Source organism: Mandrillus leucophaeus, unplaced genomic scaffold (assembly GCF_000951045.1).
Source record: "Mandrillus leucophaeus isolate KB7577 unplaced genomic scaffold, Mleu.le_1.0 Scaffold607, whole genome shotgun sequence".
In the NCBI taxonomy this organism is placed as follows: domain Eukaryota; kingdom Metazoa; phylum Chordata; class Mammalia; order Primates; family Cercopithecidae; genus Mandrillus; species Mandrillus leucophaeus.
The window spans coordinates 1,898,073-1,916,094 of NW_012106553.1; the positions used below are offsets into that span (position 1 = coordinate 1,898,073).

An 18,022-nucleotide genomic window follows, 5' to 3' on the forward strand; every position below is an offset into this window, starting at 1 on the left:
AAGTGGGTGAGTAGTACATGGAAATTACCTGTACAATTTTCACTTTTCTATAAACCTAAAATTACTCCAAAATTAAAAGTTTATTGAAAAAGCCAACAATAACAAAAAAAAAAATCATTTAGATAACCTCTATTATCTTTTCCAAATCACCATCTTGTGACTTAATAAAGGTAACACATAATAACAGTGGCTAACATTCAATGGGCATTTATCAAGTGTCAGGCTCTGTTCTAAGGGCTTTATATGTATTAACTCATTTAATACTCACAGCAATGAGATGAGTAATTTTCTTATTATTATTTTATGGATGAGGCAACAGAGGCTTAAAAATACTGAGCAACAAGTTGAGGTCTTTTTGGCTGGGCCAGAATGCAAATCCAGGCAGCATAGCTCCAGAGCTCTGGCCCTTAAGCACTACATACCTAGAGCAGAGCTTTCCAAATGCTTCTGGAATTAGGCCTATCTAACTAGGAATAGCCAAAGGACTAAAGGCAAAGGCTGAAAGGTGAGTAGTATGTTTAATACAAAAGAAGAGGAAGCAAAAAGGACTCTCAAGATGAATTCTTAGCTTCTGAAAATCTCTACTGGAGCAGAACCAAACCTTGCCAAGGTTACCAAAGGCCTCTCCATGTCGGAACGACATCATTGGTCTTGTCCTAACTGTGCTCTGCCCTCTCTGGCAATATCATCCTTGAAGAGTTGCACCACCGGCCCACATCATGCCCTCTGGTCAGCCACTTGCTGGCTGTCTGCTGACATTTTCATCCCTGAAGTGTCAGTTTGGGTAGAGAGTGAAATGAAACATGCAGGCTGTCTTTTCAAGGCCTGAAAAATAAGCTTAAGCTTTCCACATGACCGGTTTTCCTAGATACTCATTGCCCAATCCTAGAAAGCAAAAACCCCTCCTTTCCAATTGATAATATACCTCATGGACGGCTGTTTCCACTAAGTGTCAAAAAGAAAGCATCTCACCTCCACTATGGGATCCTTGACGACAAACTTGGTCTCACTCACCGAACAACAATACGATTCCATAAAGAAATGGTGCCAGTCTCTTGCAAAGATTTGTAGCTGACCAGGACCACCACTCTGCAATCTGCGCCTCCATTGCAATCACTTGTCTTTGGGAGGTTTCAGAGTGGACAGCATCCATAGGCGTAGCCAGAGGGAAAAAGGTGAGGAGAGAGGAAACTATCCAGATGGAGAATGAGAAAGGAAGATTTACAGCATTGAGGGTGTAGACAAGAAAGAGATAAGCTTGGGTGACTAAAAAGCAACAGGCAATAAAAAGAAAATGAATCCAGACGGAGTCAGGATGGAAAAGAACCAATATTCATGGAATGCCTACTGTGTGTGGGCATGAAGCTATGCTCACTGCAAGTGTTTCCTCATATTGCCAGGCTCAAAAATACATGTAGGATCAAGCAATCCAGGTTGACTGCAGCTTGTGTTGACTTAGTCAACATTAAAATTAAACATTTTCTAGTTAAACGGCCCTGAGAGTACACATAGCGTAACCCTAACATTTCATACACAGATAAACTGAGACTCAGACTCAGAAAAACTCAAGCCCAAAATGGAATGAGAAATACAACCTAGGTCTTGCCATTTCTTTGTCGGTGTTCCTTTCTATACAGATATGAAAAGCAAGGCAGATATTGCTGAGAGGCTCTGAAAGAATTCACTGTTAGGTGAAATCTCCCATGATATGGCAGACCAGATTCGTAGATTATCCTGCACCTCATCTAGCATGTTCCATCTGCTGGTTGCTACCAGAGAGAAGAAAATTGGTAGCATTATTTTAAATGAAGTAGATGTCTTTCCAGGAAGAATATAAAAGGGTACCTTGCCTTATATGAAAAAGATGATTCAGATGAATAAGAATGAAAAATGAAGACACAGGTGATTCACCAGAATAAGAGAAGCTGGGGAGAAGGTAAGGTGGAGGAAGTGGTAGATGACAAGGTAAACGGAAACTAGACTGGCTAGAATGATGCTGTTCATGAAGAAGCTGAGACTCCCTTGGCCGGGCGCAGTGGCTCACACCTGTAATCCCAGCACTTTGGGAGACAGAGGCGGGCAGATCACAAGGTTGGAAGTTCGAGACCAGCCTGGCCAATGTGGTGAAACCCCATCTCTACTAAAAATACAAAAAAACTAGCCAGGCATGGTGGGGCACGCCTGTAATCCCAGCTACTCAGGAGGCTGAGGCAGTAGAACTGCTTGAACCTGGGAGGCAGAGGTTGCAGTCAGCCAAGATCACACCAGTGCATTCCAGCCTGGGCAACAGAGCAAGACTCTGTCTCAAAAAAAAAAGAAGCTGAGGCTGCCTCTCATAAGAGTAATTCACAAGGCAGAGGCTCTGCCCCAAACAAAGCGTGAGAATGAGAATATCTTACAGACCTGAGTCAACGATCACTTCTGCAGATGGGCAGTCACACAGCTGGAACAAAGCCAAAGACAGAAAGTTCCGCACCAAAAAAAGTCACTGCCTCTCACTTCTCCAGATTCAGGCTATCCTGAATATTGGTCTACGTTATATCAATGTGTTAGGGAATCTCCACCAAATCAGCCACGTCAGAATTTCAGTTATTCTGTTCCTCGTGACTCCCTGGCCACCCTCCATGCCGTTCTACCTCCACACTCTATCTCCCCACAAGACCCAGCACTCCTCCATGAGGAAAGGCTGTCCTGGTTACACACCCTCCACTCCAGTTAAAGGACTCTATGTCTAAAATCGCCCATTTTACGTGCACAACTTTCAGACAAAGTAGAATTCCGACCCTGTATCAAAGTTACTAGGGTGAAAGTCTGAGTACCCCTTCTGGGCTGTGGGAGGCTGGTGGCCAGGGTCCACAGCCCACAGCACCTTTCTCCAAACATATGACATCACTGAGCCCAAGAAATGCTCCAGTAAAAAGGGTAGTAGGGGGGTGCAGGGGTTCTATGATCAAATAACTTTGGGAAACCAACCTTCTGGGAGGTCAGAGTGTACATGCATTTACTAAAGACTCCGAAAATCCCATGGTAAAGATACGCAATACTGAAATTTCCTTAATTTTGTTTAACTTGGACTTTTCCAAACTTACTTGGCTACAGGACCCTTTTCTTAACAGAACAGGCTTAACACTTTGGAAACGCTGTCTTACAGAATCACAGCATTCTAAAGGAGCTTCGTGCTCCTACAGCAGAGCTTTGCAGTTTTCACACTGGACTGTGCCCTCCTTAAGAGCAGGGACCTTGTCTGAATCAATGTGTATCCACAACACTCAGCTAAGTGCCTTGCACACTGCAAGCCAATAATATGTGTTACACGGATAAACTAAACCTAATCCTCTCATTTCCAGGATGAGAAAATAAAACCAAATGTCAGAATGACCTCTTTTATGCCTTCCTTAGTGTTTAAAAGAAGCCTCACGCAGAGAATGTGCTCAATACCTTTTGAAAAATGAAATGTAATAGAATGGGATTGAAGAAAAAAGATTGAAAAAGTTTCTCAGTTATACTAAGAGCCCAAACTTTCTATAACATGATGGACTGCTGCCTCTTCTCCTCTTTCACCCAAGTGAAGTCTTCACTAGAAGAAAATAAAAATGATGAATCAAAAAAGGAAAACTGTAGGAAAACCAAAGGCCCCTTGGGATGGGAGGTGGGGGAGGTGGTGTTTGCAAACTGATGGGGATAAACAAGACCTGTCTGTATCTAATTTAGACTTAATAAGATAGTTTGCTGAATGTTAATTAAATACTCAGTGGTTGTTACCAACTGTGGTGATTAACTTAATTTTGAATTAAATAAGCAATAAATGCTTAACTGAAGTTCTATTAAATTTTACCCAGTGAGTGAAAAATATGAGGCTCTTAATTGACTTTAAACAAGATAGTTATGGCAAGTTAGTTGAATTTTTATTACCTGAAGATAACTGCCTTATTAAGTCTAAATTGTCTATTTTATTTGATAGGGAAATACGTCATCAGTTCTTCTCATTTACCAAAAACATGTCAAAAGAGGTTCACAATTGGTCTGAAATGCTTGGGTTGGGATTTATTTCCTGATCCTATTTTAATATTAAGTTTATTCATTTAAGAATGAGTTTAGACTTAAGCATTAGAGAGGTCTAGGAAGGAATTATAACTGAAGAACCAGGTGACCATATTTTCTAAACCAAAAATCGGGACTCTGATTTTTCAACATAGACGCAGTCTATAGATGGTATTAACACCACAATACTGAAATTTCCAGGATGTCTCCATGGTTTAAAAGGCTACAGACACAAAACATTTAAAATCATTACTGTTCAAATAAATGGTTGGCTCTGCTACTGAACAAGCCGTATGGTCCTAGGTAATTAACCTCACTTTTCCAGACCTCAACTATCACACATGTTAAATGAAGAGGTTGGAAGTCACTGTCTTTACTCATTTATTTTTTTCTTCATAGTATGTGCAGCGCCTAGAACAGTGCCTGGCACAGAGTAGGTAGCTCAATAAAGGCTGAGAGAATGAATGAATGCATAAATAAATAAATGTAAGCAACTCAAAGCATTAAACATTTTTAGCCCTTTTATATCAAGCATCTTCAGCCTAGACTATTTTTAAATATTGTCATTTGACAATCCATATAAAAAGAAGCACAAACAATAAACCACTACTTGGGAAATTTTTTTAGTAATTAAAGAAATGTAAATTAAAACAATAATAAGATATTTCTTACATATTAATTTAGCAAAGACAAATGCCAAGTTATAAAATTAAATCCTGGTAAGTGCACAGAGAAACAAGTAGACTCACACATTGCTAATGAATGTGCAAGTCAGTAGTCTTTCTGAAGGCTGACTGGCAACTGATCTGAAAAGTAATAGAAATAGTTGGGACTTTTGTGCCTATAATTCTTCTCTGGAAGAACTTAAAAATTATTTAGCCAGTCAGCAAACACGGCGTCTACCATAGGTCATAATTTGGAGAAATAAAAAGAAAAACACAGTGGGTGTCTTATTAGCGAATGGTTTGACAGAGAATCCTAAAAAAACACACACACACACAAAGATAACATTTTTCAGTTGCACTGCATGGCAGGCCTCTTTGTGTGTGTGTGTGTGGTGGTGGAGTCTCGCTCCATTGCCCAGGCTAGAGTACAGTGGTGGCACAATCTCAGCTCACTGCAACCTCTGCCTTCTGGGCTCAAGCGATTCTACTGCCTCAGCCTCCCAAGCAGCTGGGACTAAAGGCACGTGCCACCATGCCCAGCTAATTTTTGTATTTTTAGTAGAGACGAGTAGAGACGGCGTTTTGCTTTGTTGGGCAGGTTGGTCTCAAGCTCCTGACCTCAGGTGATCTGCCTGCCTCGGCCTCCCAAAGTGCTGGGAATACAGGCATGAGCCACCGCGCCCAGCCAACATGGCAGGCTTTGAGGCTTTACTACACTGACCATAGAATTCCTTCCGCAATCATGTTACGTAAAAGATACCATTAAACTCTTTTACAGATGAGGAACTGGAGGTTCAGAGAGGCTAAGTAGCCAGTACACGATTATATGGCTGACAATTAGCAGAGCTATAATTTAAATCCAAACCTTCTAACTCTCCAAACCATCCATGTAGTTTCTACTACATCCCTCAGCGATAACCACATAATGCAAGGCACAAAAATTGTAACCACTAGAAGGAAAAGTCAAAGTGCCAAGAAGGTACCCAATTAGGTGGTGGTGTTTTTTTTTTTTTTTCCCCCTAATTTCTTAAGCTATTCTTAAAACTCAAGTCATCATTTATTACTTAAAATATATTATTCATTCCTTCATTCATTCATATGTTCATTCAATAAACATTTATTAAATTATTTATAGCATCTCAGGATTTGCAGCAGATGCTGTGGATATGAATATGAACAAAAGCTAGAGCCTGACTCAGAGATCTGCACAGGCGGGGAACAGGAAAAATTTGGCATTGCAATAATAGAAAACTTAAGTCCTGGTTCAGTGTTTAACTTGCTTGGGTTCTGGGCAAATCATTTAACCTTTCCCAGGCTCAAGCTCCTGATTAACCTTGGACAATAATAATAACCATCCACAGGACTACTGGTATGATTTACCTGTAATTTGTAGGAAAACACATGGCTATCTATAAAGCCCTATAAGAAATGGCAACAGCAAGAAAAGTATTATGCTATGTGGATGGATTCCATTTTGACTAGGATCCTGCAAGCTGGGTCAGCCTACCAACATCTCTCAGATGAGTAAGCGTTAATTTATTGGCAACAAAATGGTTATTCCATCACTACTCTGAATGAAGTATAGGCCACCATTCTTAGAGCTCAATCATCCATTTTTAATTCTCTCTGCCTTTTGTCTAAAATAATCCTAAGGAGCCAAATGGATAAAGCACTCCCCGGTAAGATTGTTCTAAGTCTCTTTCCCAGGAATTAAATTTAACGACGACAAGAAGAAGGAGAAGGAGAAGAAGAGAAGAAGAAAAAATCAGGGTTGATAGGTCTTAAAGACCTTGTAGAGGAGTTTTCAACCAATGCCTGAACTTTCACAGTAGCAGTTCAGTCAGTCACTGCTTGAATATCTCCAGCGATTAGAGATTCGATAACTCCAAAAAGAGCCAATCTCATCTCATTCAGAATCAAGAGATGTCATGGAATCCTTACAAGATAAAAAAGGGTGGAGATCTTCCTTGACAAGCAGTTCTCTCAAAAGCCGTATGTTCTGTCACCCATCTAAGACGCTGGGCAGAGGATGAGATCACCTCAGTGTTATGCTGGGACCAGGGCTGTGAACTTTGCACGTGTCATTTTCTTAGGGGCTGAGTCTCCCCTTCTGCAAAATGAGAAGACTGGGTGACTTCTATTCTATGAGTCATCGCTCATATCAACTGCCTCAACCCTTATTCAATTTTGCTTTATCATTTGCCTGGGCTGTTGTAGCAGCTCAGACAGCTCCTGCTGTCTCTAGCACCTTCGCCTTCAATCCATCTAGCACACTACAGCTGATCATTTTCTTAAGGCACAGATGCACTCATCTCATTGATCTACTTGATGCTCCTTTCAGAATGCAGTCTCAGCTTCTCGGTACAGCAATCAAGGTTTCTCTCAATGTAGACCCTAACCCATCTCCATAGCCTCTCTACTATGCAGTCCACCTTCATGACTGATTTTTCAAGGCAGCATGCACTTTCTCACTTCCATGTCTCTATCCATGTTATTTCTCCCCCTTAAATATCCTCTACCCCACCAAACAAATTCCCACTTACCCTTCAATGCCCAGTCAAATGACAATCTCTTTATCTGAGTTTCCCCAGGTCCCTAGGGAGTTACCATCCAATTAGAGCCATCAGACATTTTTTTTTTTTTTTTTTTTTTCCTGACAGTCAGGGCCTTACTCTGTAACCCCAGCTGGAGTGCAGTGGTATGATCATAGCTCACTGCAGCCTCAAACTCTGGAGCTCAAGGGATCCTCCTGCCTCAGCCTCCTGAGCTGCTAGGATTACAGGCATGCACCACCACACTGGCTAATTTTTTTATTTTTATTTTTTTAGAGATGGGATCTTGCTATATTGCCCAGGATGGTCTTGAACTCCAGGCCTCAAGTGATCCTCCTGCCTCAGCCTCCCAGAGTACTGGGATTACAATGTGAGCTACTGCACCTAGCCCCTTCAGATATTTTTTGCATATACTTCTATGTACTGTCTTGATTATTTATGTGACCTCCTGGAAGCAGAGACCACACTGCATTCATGTTTCCATCGTCAAAACCCAAGTAACATATCACTAATGCTTTCACAGATGCACCTGACACATGATGTCAAATGAATACACAAATGTGTCAAATTTATGGAAAGAATGTTATCTTTAGGGTCCTGTCCAGCTGTCACAACTGGAACCCTAGATATTCTCCAAGTAAAGCTATTAAACTATGACCAAGAAGAGAGATTTCCAGGGTGACAATGACCACTTACAGGAACACTGACCTATCTTTCACCTCATTCTAAGAAAAGGTGTCACTTACCTGCCTGGCCACGGCAGAACTTGCCTTTCCCATGAGTCAGGGCACACCCAGCCCTGTGGGTGGCAACTCTTTATTGCACTTCCTGAAAATGATTCGTTTTCATACCAAACAAGACAGAAGCTCCAGGTGCCAACCAAGTTATTTTCTTCCTTGAACTAAACAAGAACCATCTTCAGTGGAAATTCACTAGGAAGTACAAGTGCAGATGACTCTGCATAATGGAAATGAATTTCCACTGTGACCTCTTGGCACAGAGTTTAGTAGAGCATTAGGCTTCCACAGTTACAGCTAGAGATCGTTATCAAGATGGGTCACTGGATGGAAAATAATAGATTCAGGAGCCCAGCTAAAGTACACACATGAACAGAGAACGAATCTTATTTCTTAACTCTCAGTAGCCAGAGCAATTCAGCTGCCTGCTGCATCCTGGTCTAAGCCTTCGCATCCTTCAATGTCTAACTGAAGACTCAGCACTTCCAACAAGCTCCAGCAATTCACAAGTCCATCAGTCTTTCACACATGCCTCTCCCATGGCACTCTCTTATATTACAGATATACATTAACATGTTTTTATCAACCCTCATAAACAGTAAGTGCTTACTATCCTGACATACCCCAAACAGACTTAAATTCCTCTGCCTCCCGGGTTCAAGTGATTTTCCTGCCTCAGTCTCTCGAGTAGCTGGGATTACAGGCACCCACCACCACACCCGGCTAAATTTTTTTTTTTAGTAGAGATGAGGTTTCATCAGGTTGACCAGGCTGGTCTCGAACTCCTGACCTCAAGTGATCCACCCACCTCAGTCTCCCGAAGTGCTGGGATTACAGGTGTAAGCCACCAAGCCTGACCACTCAGCAGACATTTCGTGAGCACCTAGCACCTCCCCTAACGAAAAGAGTGGATGTTTGTTGAGTCCTTCCCTTCCACCTGGCCTTATGCACATTATTTACACTACCTCACTCAATATTCACCTATAAGTAGGGTGACCATATAATGTATCCTCCGAATCAGGATACCTATGAGAGTAAAAAGGAACACTATTGATACCACTGAAGTCCTCTGCAAGTTGACAGTTGTGCCGCTGGGTGGTGGTCTGAGTAATTAAGGGACACTAACAATGGCTTTAGCAGGAAGGGTGCGTGCTGGAGGCAGGTCAAAGCATCCTCCTTTAAGGTCAGTGACCCTGACCTGCTCTGATCCTCATGCTTATCTAGCCCATGAAAGGTTCCCACACAAGTTTCTGAAGAAGACCTGGTTTCGCCTTCAACACCAGCTTTCAGTTTGAACTACAGAGGGACCTCCAGCTATGATGCAAAGCCACAACACAGGCGATTACAACAGCAGAAGCAGACCCTCCCCAGGTAACAGATACAAACAAAACCCAACAGCAGGTGGGATGGTGGCAGTGGAAGAAGGGACACTGCACAGCCATCCACTGGTGACAAATCACCTCTTTGCACAATCTGGAAATGCCCGTGAATGTCTGTGGCACTCGTCCCACTTTTGGGGGCACACTATACTCAGCCATGGTGACCTCATTAATAAGTGATCTAAAAATGAATACATGGAGAAACCAAATAGTGCCTGTGACCACCCAGGGGGCACCCTGCATTAAACAGCACAGCAAGGACTTGAACTAGGAGGTGTCTGGGTCTAAATCCCTTGAGCCCCATAAGCAGAGTACGGTGTCATCGCTGTGTGCGAGATGCCCCGCTGGGCGCCCAGAATCGGCCACATGTACAGACTGCATTACCGCTGACAAAGCGCCGTCACAGAAATGCCCCTGATTCTCACAAATGCATTGTGATGTATCACAGGATCTCCACTGAAAGGTAATTTAGGCTGAGGGATGTTCCAGAACTTGTTCAAGATCACAGGGCCTGTGGTTAGCCCAAACACAGATCTTTGTTTTCCCTACACCAAAAATCCCTGGTATTGCCAAAATGATCCAGTATGGTGAAGCCCAGATCCTTGAACTCCCCGGTCCCAAATCTGATTTTTGGAAGGCAAAGCCTCGAATAGAGTCAGCTAATGCTACTAATTAGTACTAGTGAATAATAATAACTACTTCTCAGCTGTGTCAAGGGCGTGCAGGGATGTTCACATCAACTACGCTCATTTGCAAAAGTTAAGGAACAAGACAGGAGTTTTGGAGAGGGGGGTTTGATACTCACTCTGCCACTTAAGGCCCTGCGCCCCAGTTAGGAAAGTTTTATCACCCTTGAACTCTTGACCACTATCTGCAAGATAAGACTGATCTAGCCAACTTGTCTCTTGCATTATAATTGGGAACAAAGTAATAAAAACATTATAAAATGCATTTGCTATATTAAAAGTGCTATGAAGGCTATGAAATACTCATGGATTCTGTGAGATACATTGTGATGGGCAGGTTTAATGGGGAAGGCAAACACAAGAGGATCTACCTTGTAATGGATCTAAGACTATTGCCTAAAAACCTTTAGGCAAGCAAAAATAAGTAAATATTAATGGAGAACAATAGAGAGCAGGAGCAGGGAGCTGTCAAAAGCAAGGAACCTTGATGTTAGCATGGAGGCACAGCTTGGTTCTCGGAAACAAGCATCCATGGCAGTAACATCCATGGCAGTCACATAAATAAATCCCCAGACCACACACACTCAGACTGAACCATCTTAATCTGATCACTTTCTAAGTATGAAGCACAAGTTTCAAGCCTAAGATATGATCATCTCCAAGTAACATCCTCTCCTAAAATTCTCCAAAGCAGAGAAACCCCTGGTGGAGGGTCGAGCGGGGAAGGAACGTGTGAGGTACAGCAGAAATCGAGAAGGAAAAATACCTGGAAACAGGGCTGGCCTGGAAGTAAAGGCTGTGACCCAACTCCACGTCAGCCGACAAGGCTGTGATTGAGCAAGTCTGTCCCTTTTCTGGGGCCTCAGTTTCCTCATCTGCATAACAAGGGATCAGCTCATTCTGACCAAGAAGGCCCCAGTCCATGCTTTGCTGGCAGCTTGCTGCTTCTCCTGTTGACTACAAACTTTGGTGTACATGAAAAATATTCTTTTCCCCAGCCGAGGCTGATAAGCTGTCAGACAAGTAGAAGGACAAAAGCTGGAATTAAGCTACCTAATATTATCCTAGCAGCAAACAGTTTCTGGAATCCCTTTTTCCCTCGCTACTCTGCTGACCTGATACAGGCCCGTTCCTCCTGTCCTGGAACACTTCAGCAGTCTTCTAAGTTGGGACTCTGCCTCTGGTCTTGACCTGCCCTCACTCTGCCACCAGAGCTCTTTGAAATACAGATCCAACGAGGTCCTCCTTTGCTCAAAATAATAATAATAATAAAAGCCTTCCTGCTCCCTCCCACCTCTGCCATCATCCTTAGCTTGGTCCATCAGCCCTTTATTAACTAACCCTCCCTAGCCAGCCCCATCTCTCACAGTGATCTCCAAACACACATTTATATTCCTCAAACACTTTTAGGCCTCAGGCCTGGGCACATACACCAAGGTCCCTATGGCTAGAAAGCTCTTCCACTCCTGTCCACCATGTAAACTCCTATTCACTTCTCAAAACCCAACCAAATGTCTTCTTTTCCACTGGCATTCGCCAGTTCTTCTAAAAGACTGGTCACTCCTTTCTCCACGTTCCCATTAGCCCTTTGCTCATTACTTTATTAGGGCCTTAGCATCTTCTCTTTCAGTTTCTTTCCTATGATAGAATGAGGACTCTGGAAGGCGGAGCCTATCTCAGTTTTCTTTGTAACCAGTATCTAGCATTTCTGCCTGGCATACAGTAATCGCTTTGTACACAAGTACCGAACTTAATACATGAAATTGAGTTGTATCTGATCACAGATATGTGTGAGTTGCAAGGGTTAAGGAGTCTGGAAATTGCTTCAAGGCACAAGGTAGATTTTGATATTGATCCTAGAATCACAGGTTTACAACAGGCAGACACAGAGAGGCTGGAAACTCCAGGTAGATGAAACAGCATAAGAAAAGGCATGGATTAAGAAAGCAGAGGGTCAGGCACAGTGGCTCACTCCTGTAATCCCAGCACTTTGGGAGGCCAAGGCCAGAGGATCACCTGAGGTCAAGAGTTCGAGACCAGCCTGGCCAACATGGTGAAACCCCGTCTCCGCAAAAATACAAAAATTAGCCGGGCGTGGCAGCAGGCATCTGTAATCCCAGCTACTTGGGAAGCTGAGGCAGGAGAATCACTGGAACCTGGGAGACGGAGGTTGCAGCGAGTCGAGATCATGCCATTGCACTCCAGCCTAGGCAATAAGAGTAAAACTACATCTCAAGGCTGAGTGTGGTGGCTCATTCCTGTAATCCCAGCACTTTGGGAGGCAGAGGCAGGTGAATCACGAGGTCAGGAGTTCAAGACCAGGCTGGCCAACATGGTGAAACCCCACCTCCATTAAAAATACAAAAAATTAGTCGGGCGTGGTGGTGGGCACCTGTAATCCCAGCTACTCGGGAGGCTGAGGCAGGAGAATCGCTTGAACGCAGTGGGTGGAAGTTGCAGTGAGCCGAGACTGCGCCACTGCACTCCAGCCCGGGTGACAAAGTGAGACTCCATCTCAAAACAAACAAACAAACCAACCAAACAAACAAAAAATACTCTGTCTCAAAACAAAAGAAAACAGAGGAATGTTCAAGATCACCTATCTGTGTGAGGGAAAAGTGAAAGAGCAGTTGCAACTGCAATTACCCTTAGCATAGTTCATCTCACAACCCTCAACTCTACACTCCCAGTCCCCCAGTCTTCACTCTGCTGGCAGGGACTGCCCCATGCCACCTGTGCCAGCAACAACAGGCTCCAGGTTCTGGGGCAATAAAAACAGTCCTGCTCCCCCATGATTGCTATCCTGTGGCTGCAGTGAACTATTTTACTCCCTCTCTTCATCAAGCAAGTATTTCTGGAGTGCCTACCATGTGTCAGGCACTCTTCTGGGCATTGGGAATACAGCCATCAACGAGCAGACATCACTGCAATCCTCAAGCAGCTTATTTTAAAGTGGAGAGGAGGCAGACACGCAAATATGTAAGATGAAGTGGCGATCCATGCTTATTTGTGTCCATAAACATTGTTCATTCACCAAACAGCTACTGAACATCCTGGCGTCTGTCTCCTCTCACAACACAATAAACAGATTATTAATGCCTTTATCTGTGAGTGGCCAAAAATGTAGATGGCCCACCTGACTCAGGTAGGTGACAGGAAGGATTGCAGGTGATCCCTCAGAGCCCTGAGCCAGAAAGCTTTGCTAGAGGACGCAGAAGTTATATGGTTCAGCACCAGAGAACATACAGCACTGTTACAGGAGCCGTAAGATCAAAGGCAATGACTGAGTTCAAGACTCCATCGCCTCCCCACTCTGTTACTTTATTACCCCAACTGCCTGTCTACAAGGATAAATTACATCCTTATCACAAGGGCCTGGGGAGGGGAGCTCTATTGAGAGACGCAGATGATTTGCTAGAGAGGCTTAGTCCTTTCCAGTTAGGTTTGGGGACAGACAACACCCGAGGTAGCATCATAAGAGAGAAAAAGAGGCCAGGACAGCACCAGTGTGGGACTGAGAAGCCTGTTTGACCATGTGAATCCTCAATTGTGACCCCACTAGGGCTCCATGAATGTGGGCTGAATTAAATTCCAGAGAAGAAAACAGACAAGCAATGTCGATTTGAGCTTTTCATGTATGTGGGCATAGAAAAGAGTGGTGAAGAGGCTACAAAATCAGGCAGAAGTTTGAATGTCTCCCGGTAGTTGTGTAACCTGATTTCACCAAATTCATTTTCTCATCTGCAAAATGAGACTGGTACTCAAAAGACCTACTTTAATGAATCAATATGATAATTACACAACAGGTGGTAAGCATTGAAAAATATTTCAAAATTATATTACTATTTAAAAAGAATGATAGGAAAGTAAACATTTTCTAACCTCAACTCTGTGGTTTACCTGCTTCCAAACATTAATCCCTACAGCTACCTATCCACCTACCAATCTCACTGACGTGACCAACATCTAGAATGCACCCGCCTTTTTCTCCAAGCCTCCAGGCAGCCTACATCAGACTTCCACAACACACTTGAAATCCTTCCACCCTTCCCCTTGCCCTCAAGTTCTCCGCCTCATATGCTCCCTCAAGCCAACAGATTTTCACCCAGCTACTAGCTTCCTGCATGCAGCAACACGATTATATCTTCCCCTTCCTCACCTCTACCAAGTTTCTTCTAGCAAAGCACAGCCCTCCAAAGCCAGATTCCATGAAAAGTCCCGCCCACCAATGAACATACTCAGCTTGGAGCCTCTAATTGCAGCCCAGGGTCAAAGTCCCAGGTTCACTCAGCCTAAAAGTGGTACTATGCCTCCTGCATCACCATCCAAATAACTACTCCCACAGAGATGACTCTAGAGACCCTGCCCAGCCTTAATCTCCTGTGAATCTCTACAGAACCACTTAATGGCCCCTATCGAGATTAATTTAAACCTTACTTATTAAAAAGTAAAGGCCCTCTTCTTTCTCCATTTCCCATGGTCCTCTTCATGCCTGGCCATTCAAAACACAGCCTGGAGAACACAGCAGCTTCTCCCTGCTTCTGCATCTGCTACTATCTTGCTAATAGGTCCTTCTCTCACCTGTCCTTCTTCCACCTGGACAACTCCTGCTCGTTCCTAGAGGTTCAGCTTAGACACCCCGCTCTCTATAATGGCTTCCCCGAGAGTGAGCCTTCTCGGTGAAGAGCAGCCAAAACTTACCCCGTAAAAGCACGTGATACATGGACATGCCCCACTCCACCTTTCTCCCTCCCCATCACACACACTACACACTTGTGTGCTCCTCAAAGGCAGGGACCATGTACACCTCATCTTTGTACGCTCAGGGCCTAGCCAGTTTCTGGTTCACTGTAAGCAGGCTCCAACCCCTGCTTTTACCCTGTTACCTGCCATTTTCTATCTCCCTGTCTTTTTTCTCTTTAATGCAGCAAACCTCTGGACTAAGGGGGCTACCCAGTTCTCATGAGTTACACTCTGCCCGTGTACAAAATCCCCATCATTCCAGCATCTTCAGCATAGTTCTGAAATCAAATCCCATCTAACTCTTGCCCCATTCCCAATTAACCCAGACTGGCTCCACAGCAGGGTAAAGTAACATGTCATCACCAAGAAGCAAAAGTTCTGGGTTGTAATTTTGAGTACATCTCTAATTAGCTATATGACCTTGAGCAATGGTTAAAATAAAGGTGACAGCAGCACTAGGCCTCATTCTCAGGGGACCTTTGAGATTCAAATGGAATATCTGCTTGGAAAGTGTTTTATAAAGTGCAAAGCACTGTACAATCATAAAGGACATGATGAACAATTGTATCAAATTGAAGCCATTGACTATAAGATGTGCCATTATCAACTTAGAATGAACAACAACTGCACAACTATGGCACATTGTGATAAGACAACCACATTTCAGTGATATTAAAATGTGAAAAAAGTGTGTTTTAGAATTGATTCAATACAACTTATTTATCTCAATAAAATATAGGAACCTGCTATAAAATTTTCATATTTGCCAATGGCACATAATACGGATCCAGTAACCTATGTCAAGTAAATGAACAAGAACCAATTGATAATATTATTTTTCTTGGGGGGGGGGCACCCATGGTGGGGAAATGGAGTCTCAGTCTGTCACCCAGGCTGGAGTACAATGGCGCAATCTCGGCCCACTGCAACCTCCTCCTCCCAGGTTCAAGCGATTCTCCTGCTTCAGTCTCCCAAGCAGCTGGTACTATAGGCACATGCCACCACACCCAGCTAATTTTTGTATTTTTAGTAGACACGGGGTTTCATGATGTTGGCCAGCCTGGTCTTGAACTCCTGATCTCCGGTGATCTGCCGGCCTCGAGCCTCTCAAAGTGCTGGGATTACAGGCATGAGCCAACGCGCCCAGCCAATAATATTCTTAGGCCAAATTATCACCTCTTTCATTAGAATTGGGCAGCAGGAGGCTTCCCAATGCCAGTACCTCCCCTCTAAATCATGTCTCAGCTTGCTCAAAACCCTCAAATGATGACTTTAAGATATATCCAAACTCCTTAGCCTGGCATTTTTAAGGCACTTTATAACTAAGTTTCCTCTCCCCTCCATCATTTCCTGGAACTGTCTTCACCAGAATGTGTCACTCCAAGAAAGATCCTACTCAAGTCCCGGCCATAGCAATCAGCTCATCAGCTCAACTTCTCCTCCCTCCGCGTACACTCAAAACCAACTCTAGGCCCATGCTACTTACAGAGAGCCTGCCTCTGAGGGGACTGCCTGACCCTAAGGCCCCAGGCTTTTATCCCTACCACTCAGATTAGGTAATCCCATCTGAAGTGCACATTCTAGACTATAAAGGTTTGGGTGTTGGGGTTGGGGGCTGCATTGCAGAAATTAAATGCAAAACTACATAGTCTCTTTTTTTTTTTTTTTTTTGAGAGGTAGTCTCTGTCTGTCACCCAAGCGGGAGTGCAGTGGTGTGACCTCAGCTCACTGCAACCCCCGCCTCCTGGGTTCAAGCGATTCTCCTGCCTCAGCCTCCCGAGTAGCTGGGACTACAGGTGCCCGCCACCAAGCCCAGCTAACTTTTTGTATTTTTAGTAGAGACAGGGTTTTGCCATGTTGCCCCGGCTGGTTTCAAACTCCTGATCTCAGGCAATCCGCCCGCCTCGGCCTCCCAAAGTGCTGCGATTACAGGCATGAGCCACCGTGCCTGGCCCACACACTTTTTCCTTTAACTGTCCCCTGGTGCTGGCAGGAACTGTGCAAGCAGAAAAACTGGTGACGAAGTAGAGAAAACCCTATTGGGTGTCCTAGCCCCTCACTGTCCACCATTATTGACCTTAGACTGTAGGTCTAGCACCCACCATTGTGGACCTTTACCTATTCTTCTATCTATAAGAGTTGAGGCAGGGGGAGGATGGGAGAGGGAGTTGGATGATTTCTAAAGGTGCCTATCCACACTTTCCCTTTCTTCACTTTAGGCTTTCTTAAAATGCACATGTGCAGGGAAAGGTAAGCCATTAAGTCATTAACACCTTAGTGAGACTGAATTTTACAGGAAAGGCAAGACATTTAGAAAAAGGGGAAGGAATAGAAACAGAAAGGGGACTGAAAACACAGGCAAGTGAGTTTCGTACTAGTAAAAGTCCCAGAGAAGACCCTGAGTTCTCGCTGGTTGTTTTGTGTTGGGGGAGGGAAAGCAGTGGATCCCTTCTAAGGGAAAGGAAGCGGGAGAGATTTTTCAGTTCTCCTAGGACTCTGAGGTTCCAGAGGCTCTGCCCCGTCCAAGCACCCAGGCACAATTCCACTGATTAGCTCATCTCATGTCACAACCTCCCCCATCCCCAACTCCTTGCCTCCAACTAAAGAATATTTATACTTTCATCTCCATTTCCCACACTACTTAGTCTCCTCTGGCCCACAGTCCCCTCGAAGAGATGTCTTCCTCCAAGCCGCTAGCTGGCTTCAGGAAACTCCTCACCCTTCAAAAGCCCCATTAAGTGCAGGACTCTCCAAAGGGCCGCCCCAGGGACCAGAAAATCAAACTCCTTCCCTGCAACTTCCTTTAACTTTGTCCATGCCTTTCCTCCAGCACTTGGCACTTTCTACCCTAGGCCAGGTTTCACTCCTAGGTTCCACAAAGTTCCTGGAGGGCAACGTCCAACACACCCAGCGCAGTGTCTGCCACACACAGGGTGCTAGAGAAATGCTTAGAGAAGGGAACTGAAGTTTGGAGTCAACTATTTGAATTATGGTTTGGCCTCTACTAAATAACTTCCGGGCGACCCTCCTTCTCTCTGGGCCTCAGCTGCCCCAACTGTAAAATGGGAGGACTTGGAGGACTGGGTCTAGGCCCTTTCCGCTGTGACAACTGTGATTCCGCGAAAGCTCTAAGCGGATGGGCGTGGCCCCGCCCCCTGGGCGCCCAGAAAAGTCCGGGCAGGGGGCGCGCAAGGCTCCAACCCCGCCTAGCCTGGGGTC

General features: G+C 44.3%; 1 protein-coding gene across 1 annotated transcript in view; it reads right to left on the reverse strand.

Moving 5' to 3' along the window:
* LPP (LIM domain containing preferred translocation partner in lipoma) overlaps positions 1–18,022 on the reverse strand; it is a 766,241-nt gene that overhangs the window by 747,553 nt on the left and 666 nt on the right. The window lies entirely within an intron of this gene.